The sequence below is a fragment of the Ovis canadensis genome, chromosome 18, assembly GCF_042477335.2.
Source record: "Ovis canadensis isolate MfBH-ARS-UI-01 breed Bighorn chromosome 18, ARS-UI_OviCan_v2, whole genome shotgun sequence".
NCBI classification, from domain to species: domain Eukaryota; kingdom Metazoa; phylum Chordata; class Mammalia; order Artiodactyla; family Bovidae; genus Ovis; species Ovis canadensis.
Genome location: NC_091262.1, coordinates 63,394,914 through 63,415,719, shown reverse-complemented (window position 1 = coordinate 63,415,719; position 20,806 = coordinate 63,394,914). Strand labels below are relative to the sequence as shown.

The 20,806-nt window shown below is 39.5% G+C and overlaps 1 pseudogene; it reads left to right on the top strand.

Annotated features, from left to right (window-relative positions):
* Positions 1 to 18,745: 18,745 nt before the first annotated feature.
* On the top strand, positions 18,746 to 20,109 carry LOC138423601 (ornithine decarboxylase pseudogene; annotated as a pseudogene).
* Positions 20,110 to 20,806: the final 697 nt, after the last annotated feature.

Sequence of the window (20,806 nt, the reverse complement as noted above, 5' to 3'; positions counted from 1 at the left end):
GTCAGTGATGCCATCCAGCCATCTCATCCTCTGTCGTCCCCTTCTCCTCCTGCCCCCAATCCCTCCCAGCATCAGGGTCTTTTCCAATGAGTCAACTCTTTGCATAAGGTGGCCAAACATCATTAGGAACTACTAAAATAATAGATAAAATTATAGGCCACCTGAAGTGAAGAACCAACTCATTGCAAAAGATCCTGATGCTGGGAAGATTGAGGGCAGGAGGAGAAGCAGGTGACAGAGGATGAAATGTTTGGATAGCATCACCAACTCAGTGGACATGAATTTGAGCAAACTCCAGGAGACAGTGAAAGACAGGGAAGCCTGGCATGCTGCAGTCCATGGGGTCGGAAAAAGTTGGATACAACTTAGTAACTGAAAAACAACAACAACAAAATAATAGAACTAAGAGGAGTAGGCACTGTTCTCCTACCTCTTGTGAAGAAAGCAGCAGAAGTATGGGTGGAACTTGAAGCAGCACCTGAACATACTGCCCAGAAGCTGGGTGAAAATCTTGAGCCTGAAAATATGCATCCATATCCCTCATCCTTGCTCAGGGCTCCTCAGTGCTCACCTGGTTGCCTTCCAGCATCCTTGCTTTCCTGATTTTATCAAGAATCCATTTATCTCCAGCATAGCACAGGTATGGTATCTTAGAAAAGCTGACCTACCCAGTTTGAGAGATAGCCTTAATTTATTTCAAAGCAATTCCATTGATTCCCACCTGCCAGAGACGGGTTCAAGATAGACGTGTGTGACAAGCCACAGTCAGGCCTGCTGAATTAAACCTTGAGTAGACCTGATAACTAGTGAGGAATGCAGCATGGATCAATACCCTTGAATTCTCTCAGATGGTAACAGGTGGTACATACTCCACCCTGACCTAAAATGCAATAAAAGGCAGCAAATGTAATTGTGACAGAAGCCACTTTTCATAAGCTTCAGAGACCAACAAACTCTGGGTGTACAGACTTTAAGAAAAGCAAGGAGAAATATTGAGAACTTACGTTCTTGAAATGTACATGAGTGTTTTCTCCATTGCCAGTTTCCAGGTACAAGAATAAACCAGTGACATAAACTAAGCCCTGTATATTGTCATCACTGTTTCTCAAACAGGAAATAGGTGATTTAATCTGGCCCTGCTCTTGAAAGAGTCAACACGATTGGTAAGTACAGACAAAAAAGGAGTGAAATAAAGACAAGTTCACCAGGCTACCTGGATACCCTATTACCACTAGGATCAGGGTCACTTGATCTGTGGAGCCTAAGGGAAAGTTTCTGGAAAGATGCAAGTTATTTAAGGATGGAAGATTTGTTAGCTCCACCAAGTTCCTTCCTTAAGCCATCACCCATCATCCCAATGCTGCTAAGTTGTGGGCATCTTGAAGAAAATTTAGGAATGGATAATTGTGAAACACCCAAATCTAAGCAAGCTGGTTATGAAAGCTTGGAACCAGAGCCTGGATTCAAGGTCTCTAGCTGGGTCTTTCTCGTAGAGTTTTTCAGCTGTGGTGAGATTTCTACAAATGTCTGTGGACCTGGGAGCCCAGAAGTCCAGGCTTTTTGGCTATATCCTTTTTACTTGCTGGCTTCTCTTCTTAGGGGCTCTGGATGAAGGTTCCCAGCAGCAGCAGCAATCTCCCTTTCAGGCTTACCCTTGGGCCATAGTTCCAAGTAATATCTCACTCCTGTTGGACCTAATAGGTAATTCAAATGAATGTGGGTTCCTGTTCAAGATGGCAATGTAGGAAGATCCTGAATTCACCTTTTCATCAATCCACTGAAACTAAAGTACATAAAGAACAATTTCCTCTGAAACAAACCTCCAAAATACTTAAGCAACTCCTGTGCATCAGGCAAACAAGGAAAAAACCCACATCAAAATGAATAGGAGAGGCTGAGACACAGTCTGGCCATAAGCCCCACCCTCAGCACAGCCAGCCAAAATGGGAATGGAACTCACAACCTGGAGTCCCTGAACTTCCCCCTGAAGAGCAAAAGGTTTGAACCCCACATCTGATACCCCAGCTTTGAAGACCTGCAGCTGAGAAATCAATGCCCAAAACATCTAGCTCTAAAAGACAACTGGAAAAAAAAAAGGCCAATCAGGCCTTCATCTATAAGACTTCAGTGATCTAAGAAATACTTCTTAACCAGCTTTTATGGATTCATCTGGCTATCCTCCCCTCATCACAGAGTCTGCACAGATGTAACCACCTGAAATGCATGGTTTTCTGTGAAAGAGGCCTGGTTGCTTATCTTAAAACTTGGACTTGAGGGGCAGGTGTATCTAATTTAACACAAATCTGGGGCCCTACTGAAATTCTCTCCAAAGATGGAGGGCATATTTGTATTCTTCCTGGGTCTCATTCCAAGTCACCAGTATCTTCCAGAAAGGAGCCTATCTTCCAGAAAACTTGGGGTGCCCCAATTTTTGCAGGTACCACCCAGGGGACACCCCTTGATCACCTGGCTCTGATAGCCAGTGGGGTTTGCATTCTCAGGTCCCACTGAGCTGTAACAAAGATTTCTAAAAGCCACCTCCCTGAGCAAAGTGAAGAGGCAGGAGACTGAAACACCCAGTCACTATGGAAGAGGCCTATTGTGCTCATAGCTGCAGCCTGAGGGACAGGCTTCTAATTAAACACACATCTAAGGGCTGACAGCAACCCTCTCCAGAGACCTCAGAGTATGGGTGCTACATTTGTGCTCTCCCACTACCTTGCTCCTTGAGATGTGTCTTAACGATGATTGGTTTCATCTGACAGCAAAGCAAAACAATGAAAGCAAAAATAAGCAAGTAGGACTTCATCAAACTAAAAACTTCTGCACTGCAAAAGAAATAATCAACAACAACAACAGAAACCCACCACATAGGAGAAAATAGTTGCAAATCACACCTAATGAGAGGTTAATATGCAAAATCCATCAAGAATTCATCAACTCAGTAACAAAAAAGTCCGATTTAAAGACAGGTAAAGAATCTGAATAGAAATGTTTCCAAAGAAGACATACGCATGGCCAACAGGTACATGAAAAGAGGCTCAACATCACTAACCCTCAGGGAAATGCAAATGAAAGCCACACTGAGATAGCAGCTCACACCTGTTGTATGGCCGGTATCAAAAAGATAAGAAGTAACAAATGTTGGCGAGCATGTGGAGAAAAGGGAAACTTCGTGGACTGTTGGCGGGGAAGCTAGAATCAAATAAATCTAAAGAACTAATTTGAATGCTCTAAGAAAGGTTTACAAACACAAGAAATTCTATCTAGTTTGCCAAAAAGTCACCTATATGTATTTCTGCTATGCAACAAGCAAGAGATAAAAACAATTTCTCATTGATTTTTGACCTAATCAACAAATTCATAAATATTCAAGAAGCATAATATATCTTTGCATAAGCATGAATTATTATTGTACTTCATTCTAGTAAAAAACTCAATTTTAAAAAGCATCAGCAAAAATCACATTATTTTATATTTAATTAAAAATGATGTTGAGATAAAAGCAAACGAAAAGTAATTTTTATTTTTATTTCATCAAATCCATCTCCATGAATGAAATTCCCTTATGAAGAGACCAACAGCCAAACTTCCATGTAAAATTCTTTAGGCTTTAAAACAAATGTGTTGTGCTATCTGTGAAGCATAGGAAGCTGTCTCTTCCTCATTACTGTCTCCAGTGAAGCAATTCTGATGTTTTGTGCATTTCCCTATTAACAATGTGCATAGTATTCTGAAATAAGCTGACAAACTTTACAGAAAAACAGCTGTCAATTCACTACTTGATGAGCAGGCAGATATAAAGGCTTTCCATATTCAGTGTTTCCAAGGAAACCCCTCTTTCTGTATACACTCATTCAACATGCAAGCTTTGAAGTGACTGTATAGTCTCTGTGCATGTGAGAGGAAAGCAAAATAGAGGTATAAGTTAAAAATCTCTAGAATGAAGCATTAGTTCCATGGCAATAAAGAGTATTATAAGAATTGGCTAACCATATTGATTTGATTGAACATAAGCAAGATGATGTTTGGGGAAAAAAAGAGGAATCTAGAAGAAATAAATATGCCCTAGGGAACCCGGTTAGTGAAATATTTCAAAAGGGAATGCCATTGTAAACAACACCAGAATGACAATATAAAGAGGGATGAGACAGGAAAGCAAAATAGAGCAACAGAAACAAAAGAACTGAAACTAAAGAAAAATAAGGAGACAAATTAAGAAAGAAAATAAATCTGTATATTTGAACATATTGATGTTTATTTACAGCAACACTAGTATAAAGAAAATTGGCCGATGAGGTCAATTCCAAAAAAATCAATTTAATTAAATTAGTCAAAACAGTTGGCCGCAGTCTTACACTGAAAGTGTTTGATGTCTAACCTCTTTGGTGTACTCAGTAAGCATCTACTATCACCATTCTTTATGAAAATTATCAAGGCCATGAAATACTAAGATATGCATAAGTATGAGAATATTTCTATAATTATATTTGTAATAATTTCATTAGGATGCTTTATTGTTTTGTTTTCACCTAGGTAATATTACTGTTTAACATTAACATTTTTAATATAGACAATCCTCAACTCACAGTGGTTTAACTTACAATTTTTTGACTTTACAGACTTCCCTGGTGGTACAGTAGATAAGAATCCACCTGCCAATGCAGGGGACACAGGTTTGATCCCTGATCTAGGAAGATTCCATGTGCCCAGAGTAACTAAGCCTGCATGCTGCAACTAGTAAAGCCTGGACATCTAAAATCTGTGCTCTCCCCCAACAAGAGAAGTCACCACAGTGAGAATTTCATGCACCACAATGAAGAGCAGCTCCTGCTCACTGCAACTAGAGAAAGCCTGCATGTAGCAATGAAGACCCAGCACAACCAACTATAAATAAATTAATTTTAAAAGATTTTTCAACTTTATACGTTTGAAAGCAACAGTCATTCAATAGAAACTCTACTTCAAATGCTGAATTTTGAACTTTTCTTGGGCTAGCAATAGTGGGATACTGATAACTGGACAATAGCCTTGAACCTCAGCTTCCAGTCAGCCATGTGATCACAAGGTAAGCAACTGATACACTTACAACCTTTTTTTGTTCACTTTTAGTATAGCCTTCAATAAACTTCATGAGTTATTCAGCTCCTTATTATAAGACAGGTTTGTATTAGACAATTTTGCCCAAGTGTAGACCAATATAAATATTCTAAGCATGTGTGAGGCAGACTAGGCTAAGCTATGACATTCAATAGGTGAGATGTATTAAATGCATTTTCTGCTTATGATATAGTCAACTTATAATGGGTTTATTGGGAAATAATTACCTAATTAACATGTTTCATGTTCAATGAAATGTATATATATGCACACAATTTTTGTTGTTGAACATCTGAGGATACACACACACACCCCCAGTTGAAAATGCCACAGCTTTAACAAGCCTACCCCTCCAAGGAGAACTCTACAGAACAAAATGATTAGACTCCATACCTCCTGCATCATTACAGCAATATTCTAGAACCTATCACTTCTAGTCACTGTGTGCTTTCCCTTCTTTCACATGCTTCTGAAGGACACTCCAATTTAAGTATGTAAGTTATGGATAAAGTGTTAGTCACTCAGTTGTGTCTGACTCTTTGTGACCCCCAATGGGCTGTAGCCTTCCAGGCTCCTCTGTCCATGGGAATTCTCCAGGCAAGAACACTGGGGTGGGTAGCCATTTCCTTCTCCAGAGGATCTTTTCAACCCAGGAATCAAATTTGCATCTCCTGTGTCTCCTGCATTGCAGATAGATTCTTTACCCACTGAGCCGTAAGGTGTTCCTTTTTGGTTATAGATATATCTTCATCATAACGTTGCTCTTTTAGCAAAATCCATTTCAAGACTTCAAACAAAATTTGTGCTGACTTATTTTTCAGAGAAAACCAATCTGCTTGTGTTCTTCCATACCTGTGGCATGGTCATGTGAATGTTCACGTTTTCTTCCTAACCTAATAAAGCCTGAAATGCACACACTGATGGAATGTATGTTAATGTGTCAATGTGTTAATGAGACTTTGGGCCAATAAATTACCCTTCCACAGTGAGGATCTATGAATTTAATTTGTGTTTGTTGGTCTATGTTGTGCAATGCTATTTAATTCAAGATAAATCTGCCCATTATGGGTAGAAATATGTGTTATGACTTGGGTCTTTTATAACATGGCCTCATAACTGCAATTCAAAGGAAACTGTAAAATGAAGAGCTAGTACACTAGGGTTTGAAATGACAAACTGTCATTCCGATAAAGATTATTCAGGTAAAAAGTGATAGTACTAAGACTCAAACAAATTAGGAGAAACTGCTATCTATGCTGTACCAGTAGGATGAGTAGTGTAGACCATTTTGGCAATTTAATGTTACATTTTTCCTTTAAAAGATTTAGAAGGTCCCTCTTTAACAGCAATGGCGACCTATAGCTGCACTTCGTTTTGTTTGAACAAAAACACTTTTGTATGTGTCTAGGTCAGTGTTACAAATGGGACAGCTAAAAACTGACAGTTCTGAAATTCAAATTTGGATCTATTTCACTGGACTTGAGCATCAATCCAGCATCCGGATTCAGATCCACTGGAGTTTAACTCATATGTTGAAGTGTAACTCTTCTGAGCTTCTTGAATCAAGTGATCACTAAGCTTCATTATACTCTTTTAGAATTAGGCAGAATGTATATTTAAATCTATGATAGAATAACAAAAAAAGCAGAATGATGAAATATGAAATGAAAAGTGAAAGTGAAGTCACTCAGTCATGCCCGATTCTTTGTGACCCCGTGGACTGTAGCCTACCAGGCTCCTCTGTCCATGGGATTCTCCAGGCAACAGTCCTGGAGTGGGTTGCCATTTCCTTCTCCAGGAAATCTTCCCAACCCAGGGATCGAACCTGGGTCTCCCACATTGGAGGCAGACGTTTTAACCTCTGTACCACCAGGGAAGCCCCCGAAATATGAAATAATGTGTTATAAATGGAGCCTAGAAATTTGAAATACATGGTTTTGCCTACAGAACTAAGTACATTTTGCTTTGTGACAAGTAAATGTGTGTGTGTGTGTGTGTGTGTGTGTGTGTGTGTGTTGCAACACATGGTATCCAAACTCAAGTCTACTAGGAGAATCAACATCAAAATGAAAAGGAATATAAATAGATTTTGTAGGCTCTTACAAAAAAGAATAATGTGTAATTTTATTGTTTTGTTTGATGTTTGCTTTTTGCTATATACTTTGTTTTATAACAGATTTGATATAATTCATATTACACAAAAGCCACACATTTAGTGTGTATAAATCAAGAGTTTTAGCAGATTCACATGGTTTTGCAACCATTACAATTAATTTTAGAATATTTTCACCACCCACAAAACAACCTGTTTACCTATTAACAGTCACTTCTATTCTCATCACCCTCAGCCCCTGACAACACTAATCTACCTTTAGTTTCTATGAATTCCCTACTCTAGATATGACATATCAACAGAATAAAAACATATGTGTCCATTCGTGACCATCTTCTTTCACATAGTGTAATATTTTCAAGGTTCATCCATGTGGCATACATCAGTAAGTGATTTTTTATTACCTCATAATTATGACCAACCTAGATAGCATATTCAAAAGCAGAGACATTACTTTGCCGACTAAGGTCCGTCTAGTCAAGGCTATGGTTTTTCCTGTGGTCATGTATGGATGTGAGAGTTGGACTGTGAAGAAGGCTGAGCACCGAAGAATTGATGCTTTTGAACTGTGGTGTTGGAGAAGACTCTTGAGAGTCCCTTGGACTGCAAGGAGATCCAACCAGTCCATTCTGAAGGAGATCAGCCCTGGATGTTCTTTGGAAGGAGTGATGCTAAAGCTGAAACTCCAGTACTTTGGCCACCATATGTGAAGAGTTGACTCATTGGAAAAGACTCTGATGCTGGGAGGGATTGGGGGCAGGAGAAGGGGATGACAGAGGATGAGATGGCTGGATGGCATCACGGACTCGATGGACATGAGTCTGAGTGAACTCTGGGAGTTGGTGATGAGCAGGGAGGCCTGGTGTGCTGCGATTCATGGGGTCGCAAAGAGTCGGATACGACTGAGCGTCTGAACTGAACTGAACTGAATGTTCCATTGTATGGATATACTAGATTTTATTTACCAGTTGGTGATGGACAGGGATGCCTGATATGCTACAGTCCAAGGGCTTGCAAAGAATCAGACACGACTCAGCAAGTGAACTGAACTGATTTATCAATTATTAAGAACAATGGTTATTAAGAACAATGCCTTATGAACATTCATTCCAGTTTTTAAACAGAGATACACTTTATTTCTCTTGAGTATATACCTAGGAGTAGAGTTGCTGTATTATATGATAAATACAGGTTTAGCATATTCAGGAACATCGAAATTCTTTTCCAAAGTTGCAATAGCCATGTTACAGTCCTAGCTGCAATGTATGAGGATTCTAATTTCTCCACATTCTTGTCAACAGTTACCATTACCAGTCTATTTTAGCAATCCTAATAGGTCTGAAACAGTATTTCATTCCAGGCAATTTGCTTTTGCCTAATAACTAATAACATTTAGCATCTTTTCAAATGTTTGTGACCCATTTATATATTTTCTTTGAAGTTGTATCTATACAAGTTCTTTGCCCATTTTTTTTAACTGCTGAGTTGTAAAGGTTTTTTTATATGTTCTGGATACTAGACCTCTAAAAATGATTTCCAGATATTACCTCCATTCTATGTGTATTTTCAATTTATTTGATGGCATCATTAGAAGTATATATATAAAATCTTGTAGAATATATATGATTTTGATAAACCAATATTTACCTAATTCATTGCTCATGTTTTTATCTAAAAATCATAGTCTAACTAAAAGTCATGAAAATGTACTTAGATTTTCTTCTAAGCATTATAAGCTATTGTAGTAAGTTTTAAAATTTGGAAGTCTGGATCAGCCAATGGTTTTACTCCAACTGTTCTTTTTTTTTTTTTTTTTTCAAGATTATCTGACTATTCTGAGCCTCTTGCATTTCTATATGAATTTTAGGATCAGTTAAAATTTAAGGGACTGGATATGACAAGATTATTTTGTTATTCTATTCCTTAAAATTCCTCATATATATTCAGGGTCATGTCAAAGTTCTACATGCCATAATCTACCCCCAAAATGAAAACAATTACACCATTCATTAGTCCTTTGAGTGATACCCACTGAGCAAGCTTCCTTTATATTTATTTTTTCATACCTTTTTCATAAGCCTTTGTAATGACTGAAAATGATGAGAGAGGAAGTGAAAGCAAATGTCAAGCTGAGAGTTGAGTGGAGTAATGAAATGTTCTAAAAGACCTTAAAAGCACAGCAATTACGAGTACTGAGAGATGAGTTATGAGTCAGGATTTGTGCTCTGAATCTAATAGTATTTTGAACATATTTATAAACAATGAAGAAAAGGGAGATTCAATAAAGACCATCAAATATGTGATGGATTTTCCTGTTTTCCTCTTTTAGTCTTTTAGAACTTTCCTAAATAAACCAAATAAATAAAGGAGATATATGTACATAAACATCTGTATAGGCTTCCCTGGTGGTTCAGATGGTAAAGAATCTGCCTGCAATTCAGGAGACACGGGTTTGATCCCTCGGTCAGGAAGATCCCCTGAAGAGGGGAGTAGCTAACCACTATAGAATTCTTGCCTGGAGAGTTCCAAGGACAAAGGAGCCTAGTGGGCTACAGTCCATGGGGTGACAAAGAGTTGGACATGACTGAGCAACTTTCACTTCACTTACTTTTTCATATGAGTGTGTGTGTATATATATATATATATATATATATATATATATATATATATATCTCAGTCACTCAGTCATTTCCGACTCTTCATGACCCCATGGACTGCAGTGCTCTAGGCTTCCCTGTCCTTCACCATCTCAGGAGCTTGCTCAAGCTCATGTCCATTGAGTCAGTGATGCCACGCAACCATCTCATCCTCTGTCTTCCCCTTCTCCACCTGCCTTCAATCTTTCCCAGCATCAAGGTCTTCTCTAATGAGCTGACTCCACATCAGGTGGCCAAAGTATTGGAGCTTCATCTTCAGCATCAGTCCTTCTAATGAATATTCAGGATTGATTTCCTTTAGGACTGATTGGTTTGATCTCTTTGCAGTCAAAGGGACTCTCGAGAGTCTTCTCCAACACCACATCGCAAAAGTATCAATTCTTTGGCTTTCAGCCATCTTTATGGTCCAACCCTCATATTCATACACGACTGCTGGAAAAACTAAAGCTTAGACTATCCAGACCTTTGTCAGCCAAGTAATGTCTCTGCTTTTTAATATTCTGTCTAGGTTTGTTGTAGCTTTTCTTACAAGGAGCAAGCATCTTTTAATTTCATGGTTGCAGTCATCAACTTCAGTGATTCTGGAGCCCAAAACAATAAAGTCTGTCACTATTTACATTGTTTCCCCATCTATTTGCCTTGAAGTGATGGGCCCATATGCCATGATCTTCATTTTTTGAATGTTGAGTTTTAAGCCAGCTCATTCTTCTCTTTCACCTTCATCAAGAGGCTCTTTAGTTTCTCTATGCTTTCTGCCATAAGGGTGATGTCATCTGCATATCTGAGGTCATTGATATATGTATATATCATACATATATTATCTCAATCCATCATGGACTGTTTTGTGTCTCTTGTTTTACTGCTAGCTATATTTTCCTAAATCTTTCAGTAAAATTGATTCTCTAGGTAGACATATCAAGTTCATCCTGGGGATTTTATAAATCCTTGGCACATTATTGAAGTTAAAGTGATTCTCAGTATTGTCCAACTCTTTGCGATGCCATGGACTGTAGCCCACAAGGCTCCTCTGTCCATGGAATTCTCCAGGCATGAATACTGCAGTGAATAGCCACGCACTTCTCCAGGGGATCTTCCTGACCCAGGGATCAAACCCTTGTCTTCTGTATTGCAGGCAGATTCTTCACCATCCAAGCCACTGGAAGTCCATTATTATGGCCCTGATAAGGTGTGAGAACCCCAAGTAGAGACTGTATTGCAGAACCATTCTTGTGTTTTGAATTCAAGTTCCTAATGTACCTGACTTGTTTTCATTTAGTTTTTGAGGTTAATGAATGCTGAACCACTTTTAGTAGTTTCTGGCTGAATTTAGTATACTCTTCACCTTTGTCATTTATGGGACTGGTGAAAATGTACATGAGTAATTGAACTCATAATTACCAAAATACATATACTGTTGGGTATGCAAAAGGAATCTTTACACCATTTGCTTTTTCAACCTTTAATTTATCCTGTATTATGCATGTAAGCTTAGAAAATACTTTAAAAATCAACAACAAAGAAAGACTAATTCAGGGTTAATGACTTTCCAATCAAGATAGCGAGCAAGACAGTAGGAGAGATCTTTTATACTCTTCTAGTTAATCTTTATTCAGCCTCCAAAACTCAGTTAATATTATTTTACCGAAATAAAACCTTTCCAGGATATCTCACTCTGTTTTGCTACTCCCTGTTTAGACTAGGTACTACTTTGAGCTCCCAGAATACTTCCAATTTTTTCTATCGTAGCATTTATCACATATTTATAAGGTAACTCTCTGGTTGCAGACCTACTCCCTTGAGATGAACTTTCTTAGTTCTAGACCATGTCTTTCATTTTTTAAACACTAATGTCCTACCCTATATTTAACATATGTTTGGTAAGTAATATTTAACGACTTGATACATTTAAAACCATCAATTCTCTCTCCTTTGTTCCATTTTTTTGTTCCTTTGATAATCTATTTCTTATTTTAAATCGATCTAGACAAGGACCCCATTTCAAAACACTGTTTCTACTCTCAACGAGGGTTCTCGTTTGGCCCTTACTGGTGAGTTTTCACTAGATTTCCATTCATCTCCCACATTAAGGATATTCTCCACAGACAAAACTCTCTTTAGATACAGAGTAATATCTCTATTTTATGCAGGAATCCATTCAGTTTTTTATTCAGGAAGACAGCCTATATCTCAAGCTTATCTCTGATGGATGACTTTAGGCAGCTTAAGAAGGATCCCTATCAGAATCTATTTCCTGTGAGCCCAACACTGGCCAGTCCATTTTTTGGTTTTACAAATTGAACTTGCTATCCCTAACCCATCGTCAGCTATTAGTAATGGCTTCTTGGTGTGAAATTTATTTTACTGCATTTTTTGCTAGTATCTAACTCAAATCAACTATCCTAAAGAGTAAGGTTTTACTAGAACAGAAATAAAGAAGAAAAAGTTCATTCAGGAGCCTGTGACACTCACTTCCTAGGAGAGGAGACCAGGGCTAGTACCTCATTAGCTGATGCCATTGGGCCTGAGAGATAAAATGGAAATTCCTATCACTTGTAGGAACTTGCATTTAGACATTAAGGGAATGCAGAGTGGGTGCAGGGACAAACAACAAATTTCATCAACTCTAAAATCACTGCAGATGGTGACTGCAGCCATGAAATTAAAAGATGCTTACTCCTTGGAAGAAAAGTTATGACCAACCTAGATAGCATATTGAAAAGCAGAGACATTACTTTGCCGACTAAGGTCCATCTAGTCAAGGCTATGGTTTTTCCAGTGTTCATGTATGGATGTGCGAGTTGGACTGTGAAGAAAGCTGAGTGCCGAAGAATTGATGCTTTTGAACTGTGGTGTTGGAGACAACTCTTGAGAGTCCCTTGGACTGCAAGGAGATCCAACCAGTGCATTCTGAAGGAGATCAGCCCTGGGATTTCTTTGGAGGGAATGATGCTGAAGCTGAAGCTCCAGTACTTTGGCCACCTCATGAGAAGAGTTGACTCATTGGAAAAGACTCTGATGCTGGGAGGGATTGGAGGCAGGAGGAGAAGGGGATGACAGAGGACGAGATGGCTGGACAGCATCACTGACTCGATGGACATGAGTCTGAGTGAACTCCAGGAGTTGTTGATGGACAGGGAGGCCTGGCGTGCTGTGATTCATGGGGTCGCAAAGAGTCGGACATGACTGAGTGATGGAACTGAACTGAACTGAAAATGCATGTGGCCTGTGCAATTTTTCATTTTCTTAATGAAAATGACAGATGAGAGAAAAACAAAGTGGCTAATTTTACTCCTCCCAATCTAACCCTGCTTGTCTCCAGGATTTTGCAAATCCTTCTGCAATGCAGTATTTTGGCAACACGTCTTCACACAGAATAGATGTGTAATCACCCGAGGAATTAGTGCAATCGGTTTCATTTGATTTGATGTGATTCATGCAAAGTGTAAAGCAATTTTGCATTACAGAAATAATCCTTCATATAGAATATTCTTATAAGGAAGCTTTAGACTTAAAGTTCACCCTCTCACCTGACCAGAGTGTAACAAAAACCAAATAGTGTCAGCGTATCCTTTTAGCTGGAATCACTCATACAAATATCTAACTGGCATTCTGCTGCCAATGCTATTATTTCATTTTAAACTGACAATAAAAATCCTGCTGGACAGTTTACGATACACCATCAAATCAATGTCACCAGAAGGATGAGGAACCCTGTGCAATTCAGATTCTAGGAAAGGCATGAGCTTTCTCTGGGTTATAGAGGGCTCTAAAGGAAATAACTGTTGATGCTAAAGATACAAAGAGGCACTACCAGTAACTAATACAAAAATCTCTTCCTTTTAGACTATACCACAAACAAAAACATTTCACAACTTAATTACTTATTTGGGTGCTGTCTGTCCAACTCTTTTTAGCCCCATGGACTATAGCCCACCAGGCTCCTATTTCCATAGAATTTTCCAGGCAAGAACACTAGAGTGGGTTGCCATTTCCTCCTCCAGGGGATCCTCCAGACCCAGGGATCAAAGCTTCATCTCTTGTCTCTCCTGCATTGGAAGACAGATTCTTTATCATTAGCACAACTTGGGAAGTGCTTAATCTTAAATGTGTTTATCTTAATTGCACAGGGTTGAGACAAATGTCACATAGCTAGTTACTAGGAATGCTCCCACATGCCATTACTTTCCCTACATTTAGTCCATTTTTTCTTTCACCATAACCAGTTTTATCAGAATCCTTCAGCTCTTTTATTTGGTGACCTTGGGAAGCAGAAGTTCCCAAAACTTTAGAAATCACAGACCATTAAAAAATAAAAGTGAGATTTAAAAAAATGGAAAGTTTAATCTACCATTTCTAAAGTTTTACTCTTCTAAAAAATAAGCACTTCCCACCACCATAAAAGAAAGAAAAAATCTTCAAGAGGTAGAAAAGGAAGCAACCCAAAATAAAAGGCTTTCCTTTAAATTGGTTACGTTTAACTTTGTGGAAAACTCACTACCTTACCTTTATGTTTTCATTTTCCACACACAAGTGAAAACTCCTTCGTGACCAAGTGCACTGAAAATCCTTTTTGAGATAACATCAGCTCATTTTTGGCAGAGCCTTCACCACGGCTAAAAGGCATTCATTCATTTTAATCCTGTAATCATCTATGGACTAACCTATTGTGTTCAAGCCCTTGATCTAGATCGTAAATAACGCCAGAATCAGAACAGTCCAATCCCTGCCTTCAAATAGCTTATGATCTAAAAAAGAAGATAAGAAACAGTGAATTTAAGAAAAGGTAACGAGAAATACCATAAGAGAGGAACAAACCAAGCTATGAAGGTTGAAAGAAAAATAGAGTAACATTTACTCAGGGAATCGGAAATGGCTTCATGGAAAAATAAGAAATGAAATGGAGCCTAAAGAATAGGGGGTATCTCAAGAGCAAGAAGGGAGGGTGTGTGTGTGTTTGGGTGTATGTATGTTATGGGTATGTGTGTGTAGAGATGAAAGAATGGAAAAACAGCTTTCCAGAAAATAAGAGGAGAAAGGCATGGGCTACAAAGTTCATGCCACATCTTAGCAATAGCCAATGTGTAATTATTAAAGGTTTTGAGAGGAAAATATTGTAGAACAAGAATGCTTTCAGGAGAACCAATGTTAAGATTTTATTTAAGAAAGTTTTTGAGGTATGCATTATTTCAAGTGCAAGGTTCACTGATTTTCAAATTCTGACCACTGAATTTATAACCCAAGAAGCTGGAAAAAAAAAAGATTTCATTGAATGAAAAATGTATTATAAGAGTTTGTTTGCATTTTGGTGGTCCAAAAGATGTGTCCCTGACATTGGCTTCCAGGATGAAGCAAGAGCAAATCACCACGTAGCACTGGCCCCAAGGCATATGGGAATAAAAGGAAAATAATCTGGAAGAGAAAGCTTCTCTAAAGCTGAGGAAGGACCTGGGTGGGAGAAAGGGGTTTGGGGGAAGGGGTCTCAAAATGGCATTGCTTCTGATCAAGGAACTCACTTCATAGCAAGTGATATCTGAAAATGAACCCACGATCATGGAATTCACTGGCCTTGTCGTGTTCCCCATCATCCTGAAGCAATTGATTTGTTAGAATGGCCTTTTGAAGATTCCATCAGAGTGTCACCTAGATGGTGATACCTTTCAGGACTGGGGCAAGATTCTCCAGGAGGATCTTGATACATGTCCTGCATCAGCGTCTGACACATAGTGCTGTTGTTTCTATAGCCAGGATTCACAGGGCCAGGAATCAAGAGGTCAGAATGGGAGTGGCACCCTTCACTACTATCCCTAGTGACCCACTTGCTATCCCCTAGACTTCATGTTCTGCTGATCTAGATGTCCGTTCCAAAGGGAGGAATGCATCTACCAGGAAACACAAGAATGATTCCACTAAAGTAGGAGTTAAGACAGTTACCTGGCCACTTTGGGTTCCTTCTGCCTCTGAATCAACAGGCAAGAAAAGGGAGTTACAGTTCCAGCTGGGGTGACTGGGCCTGACAACCAAGAAGGAATGGGACAACTACTCTAAAATGGAGGTAAGGAAAAGTATGTCTCAAATACAGGAGATCCCTTATGACATCTCTTAGTATGAAAATGACCTGGGATTAAACTCAGTAAGAACCAACAACAATCCAATCCAAGCAGTACTACTAGTGGCCTGGACCTTCAGGAGTGCAGCTTTGAGTCACCCCACCAGGCAAAGAGGGCTTCCAGGTGGCACTAGTGGTAAAGAACCCGCCTGCCAATTCAGGAGACCAAAGACACAGTTTCATCTCTGGGTTGGGAAGATCCCCTGAAGGAGGGCATGGCAACCCACTGCAGTATTCTTGCCTGGAAAATCACCACGGACAGATGAGTCTGGAAGGCTACAGTCTATGGGGTCACAAAAAGTCGGACATGAATGAGTGATGGTCACACTATGACCCTGTGACTAGTTACAGAAATGAAAACTATCATTGTCATGAGTATTTCTGCCTTACTCTGTTATCAGTATGGCTGTCTATAACATAAATATCTTTGTGTTCTCCCCTCTCTTATCCCCTTATCATGTAACTTAAAATATATTGACCTTATACTATACTATTCAAGTGCCATCACTTTGCATCTTCATGTCTTATGTTATGGAATACCAAAGAAAAAAGTAAATATCACCCAAGGACTTTGCATCCTCCTCTGGAGAAACAGTGAGTTTTCAGTTGTATTTAGGATAGCTATAGTATCTTAGACAGAAGTATGACCCTGTTATTGTCTTTTTTTGGAGATGAAGTACAGTTTAAGGAGATGTATATGAATGTCAAGTTGATAAGGGGTAAACTCATGATACTTAATTTTTTGTGTCAGCTTGACCATGGTGCCCAGATATTTGATCAAATATTATTCTGGATGTTTCCATGAGGGTGGTTTTTGGATGAGATGAACATTTAAATAGATTAACTTTGAATCTATAAAGTATTAATAGATTGCCCACTTTAATGACAGGGTCCCTCAGTTAGATGCTGTAGTAGAACAGAAAATGACCCCTCCTAAGCAAGAATGGATTCTGTCAGCAGACTACCTTTGAACTTGAACTGTCACTCTTCCCTGAGTCTCCAACATGCCAGTCTAATCCCTTAAGATTTTGAACTTGGCAATGTCCACCTTCATATGAGCCAATTCCTTAAAGTAAATTAATCAATCCATCTCTATCTCTCCCTGTAGACCTATGACAGGAGAGAGAGAGAAAGAATATATACACATCCAGTCTATATAAATACACACACATACACATATCATATTGGCACTGCTTCTCTGGAGAACTCTAATACAGCTGCCTTCAAGCTCTATACACACAGTGATATAGGCATTCTGTAGATACAAATATAAACATACATATTAGGATTAACAAAATCAGCAGCTTAAAAGAACATGCACTTATTCTGTTTCTGTGAGAAAAGGTCTGGGCATGTCTCATGTGTCCTCTGCATAGAGTCTCATCAATTGCAATCAAGGTATTGACAGGTATAATGGTGTCATCTCAGGCTAAACTGATGAAGGATCCATTTTTGCAGAATTCAGTATTTTGTGATTGTAGAGTTGAAGGTTTCAGTCTTGCTGGCTGTTGTTAACTTGTGCAAGTTGATCAATTACTAAATATATAGAGCCTATAAAAACTATAGCAGTTTCCGAAACAAACTCAGTATCTTTTTGACTAATGGGTAGTTTCTGTCTTCCTTCACTCTAAAAAGTCATAAACTAGTTTGATTCTGAAACCTCATTCAGCCAAATATCTCCAAATTCATTTTAAGATGAGGAAGACTCAAGTGTTAAAGCAGCATAAAATTTGACAAAATAGTTCTGCCATTCCCCAGCGGTAAAATACCAAAATGATTTTCATAGTCTAGTGAGTTATGGAAATGGAAGGAACTGTAAACTGGTATTAATGGGAGACAAGAAGAAAAGGAAATACTGTGGTCAGACTTTAAAATTATTTGGTGTGCCTCATAATACTGCCCCACTCTATATTTTAGCTAAATTGAACAATTTAACAATTTAACCATCAGCTTTTAGGCGGGATCTTTTGTAATTATGATTTTAATTCAAGAAGTTAATAATCTTGTTTATTTTCTGTTTTTCATCAAATGTAATATGTGCTTTTGTCAGTCCCCTCAGCCTCTGCCTCCTCTGTCCCTCTGCCAGCTCTCCGGTGCCACCTCGGCCAGTGGTCCTCCAGGGGAGGGAGTGAGGCGGTGGGCGGCTGGTGGTCCTGTGCGCTAGGCAATGCTGTTTCCTCTCCATGGGATCTCCTCGCCATGCCCCTGTGCTCTGAGGTGGACAGCAAATTGTGTGTTTATCAAACCTTTATCAAACGTTTCCACTACTGCATGGAGGGCACATGCATCTTCAGTGGGACTTGGAATTCCTGGAGAATTGCCTTCGTGACAAGTTGACATAATCTCTTTAAATTCCATCTCTAAGTTTTCCATATTTGTCTATATCTTGAGAGTCCCTTGAACTGCAAGGAGATCCAACCAGTCCATCCTAAAGGAGATCAGTCCTGAGTGTTCACTGGAAGGGCTGATGTTGAAGCCAAAACTCTAATACTTTGGCAACCTGATGCAAAGGGCTGACTTGTTTGAAAAGACCCTGATGTTGAGAAAGATTGAAGGTGGGAGAAGAAGGGGAGGGCAGAGGATGAGATGGTTGGATGGCAAGACCAACTCAATGGACATGAGTTTGGGTGGACTCCGGGAGTTGGTGATAGACAGAGAGGCCTGGCATGCTACAGTCCATGGGGTCGCAAAGAGTCGAACATGACTGAACTGACTAACTGACCAACCCTATTTGCAGTTTGTTGTGTTTCAAAAAGACATCAAGAAACCATGAACAGCTTTAGTAATGAGTTTGACTGCCATTTCTTAGATGAAAGCATTACTACCAAGGACCTTCTAGACCAAAAAAACTAATGAAGTTTCTTCTGATGATGATAAGCATGCCTTCTACATTGCAGATCTGGGAAACACTCTAAAGAAACATCTGAGATGGTTTAAAGCTCTTCCTCGGTCACCACCATTTTTGCAGTCAAATGCAATGACAATAGAACCATAGTGAAGACCCGAGCTGCCAATAGGACAAGACTTGACTGTGCCAGCAAGACTAAATTACAACTGGTGCTGTCTCAGGATGCCTCCAGAGAGGATTACCTGTGCAAATCTGTATAAACAAGTGTCTCAGATTAAGTACACTGCCAGTAACAGGGTACAGATGATGACTTTTGATAGTGAAGTCGAATTGATGAAAGTTTCCAGGGCACATCCAAAGGTCAAGTTGGTTTTGCGGATTGCCACTGATAATTCCAAAACAGTATGTCACCTCAGTGTCAAATTTGGTGCCACAGGCTTCTTTTGGAATGGGCAAAAGAGCTAGATATTGATGTCATTTGTGTCAGCTTCCATGTGGGAAGTGGCTGTACTGATCCTGAGACCTTTGTGCAGGTGATCTCTGATGCCTGCTGTGTTTTTGACATAGGAGCTAAGGTTGATTTCAACATGTATCTGCTTGCTATTGGTGGTGGCTTTCCTGGATCTGAGGATGTAAAGCTTAAATTTGGAGATCACCAGTGTAATCAAGCCAGCATTGGACAAGTATTTTCCATCAGACTCTGGAGTGAGAATCATATCTGAGCCAGGCAGATACTATGTTGCAATCAGCTTTCACATTCACAGTTAATATCATTGCCAAAAAAAAAAAAACTCATATTAAAGGAACAGACAGACTCTGATGATAAAGAGGAGTCAAGTGAACAAACAGTTATGTATTACGTGAATGATGGAGTATATGGGTCATTTAACTGCATTCTTTAGGATCACACACATGAAGCCTCTTCTGCAGAAGAGACCAAAACCAGACAAGAAGTGTTATTCATCCAGCGTCTGGGGACCAATCTGTGATGGCCTGGACCACATTGTTGAGCACGGTAACCTGCATGTGGGCAATTGGATGCTCTTTGAGAACATGGGTGCTTACACTGTCACTGCTGCTTCTACCATCAATGGATTTCAGAGACCTACCGTCTACTATGTGATGCCAGGGCCAACATGGCAACTGATGAAGCAGATTCAAAACCAGGACTTCCCACCCAGAGTGGAGGAGCAGGAAGTCAGCCCCCTGCACCCTGTTCTGTGCCCAAGAGAGCAGCATGAAGCAGCATTCAGCAGACTGTGCTTCCACTTGTATTAACATGTAGCTACCACTCTTGTAGCTGTTAACTGTGAGTTTAGCTTGATTTAAAGGTTTGGGGGGGGACCATTTAACTTAATTACTGCTCGTTCTGAGATGTCTATATGAGTAGGGCTGGCACACAGGTACACCAGTGTGGAAGACTGGGAGATGGGGGTCACATTTATCTGTGTTCCTGTGGAAACTGTTAGGTAGTTAGAACAGGAAAGAGGAGTCCAGAATGGCCGTGGCTAAAAGACAAAGGGAAAAGCTGTGAAAATAGAACAAAGGGAGGTCCAAGGACCAGCGTGAAGACCTCAGGTAAAACAGACAGCCCTCCTGGCTAGCCCAATTTACATAGGGCAGGCTCAGGGGGAAGAGAAAAAGCGTATAAAAAGAGGAGCCAAAATTGAGCTGGGGGTTTCTCTTCTCTTTGTGTCTTCTGGGTTGGCCCACCCTCATGCCTCGAGGATATATTTTCCTTTGCTTGCCAAATAAAACTGAGCTGTAACATGGAGCTGTAACACCGGTCCTTCCATTGCTTCAAAATTTTGCTGTAGCGAGACAGAACTGAGGAAATTACACACTCCTCCAACAAAACTATTTGAATATTTGTTTTATATGGATTTTTATTCACTTTTCAAACATGCTACTAAAGGCTTCAACTGCTGAGCAAGCGTTTGTGGCTTGTGTATCAGCAGGATGGGCCAGAAGCTTAGTGTTGC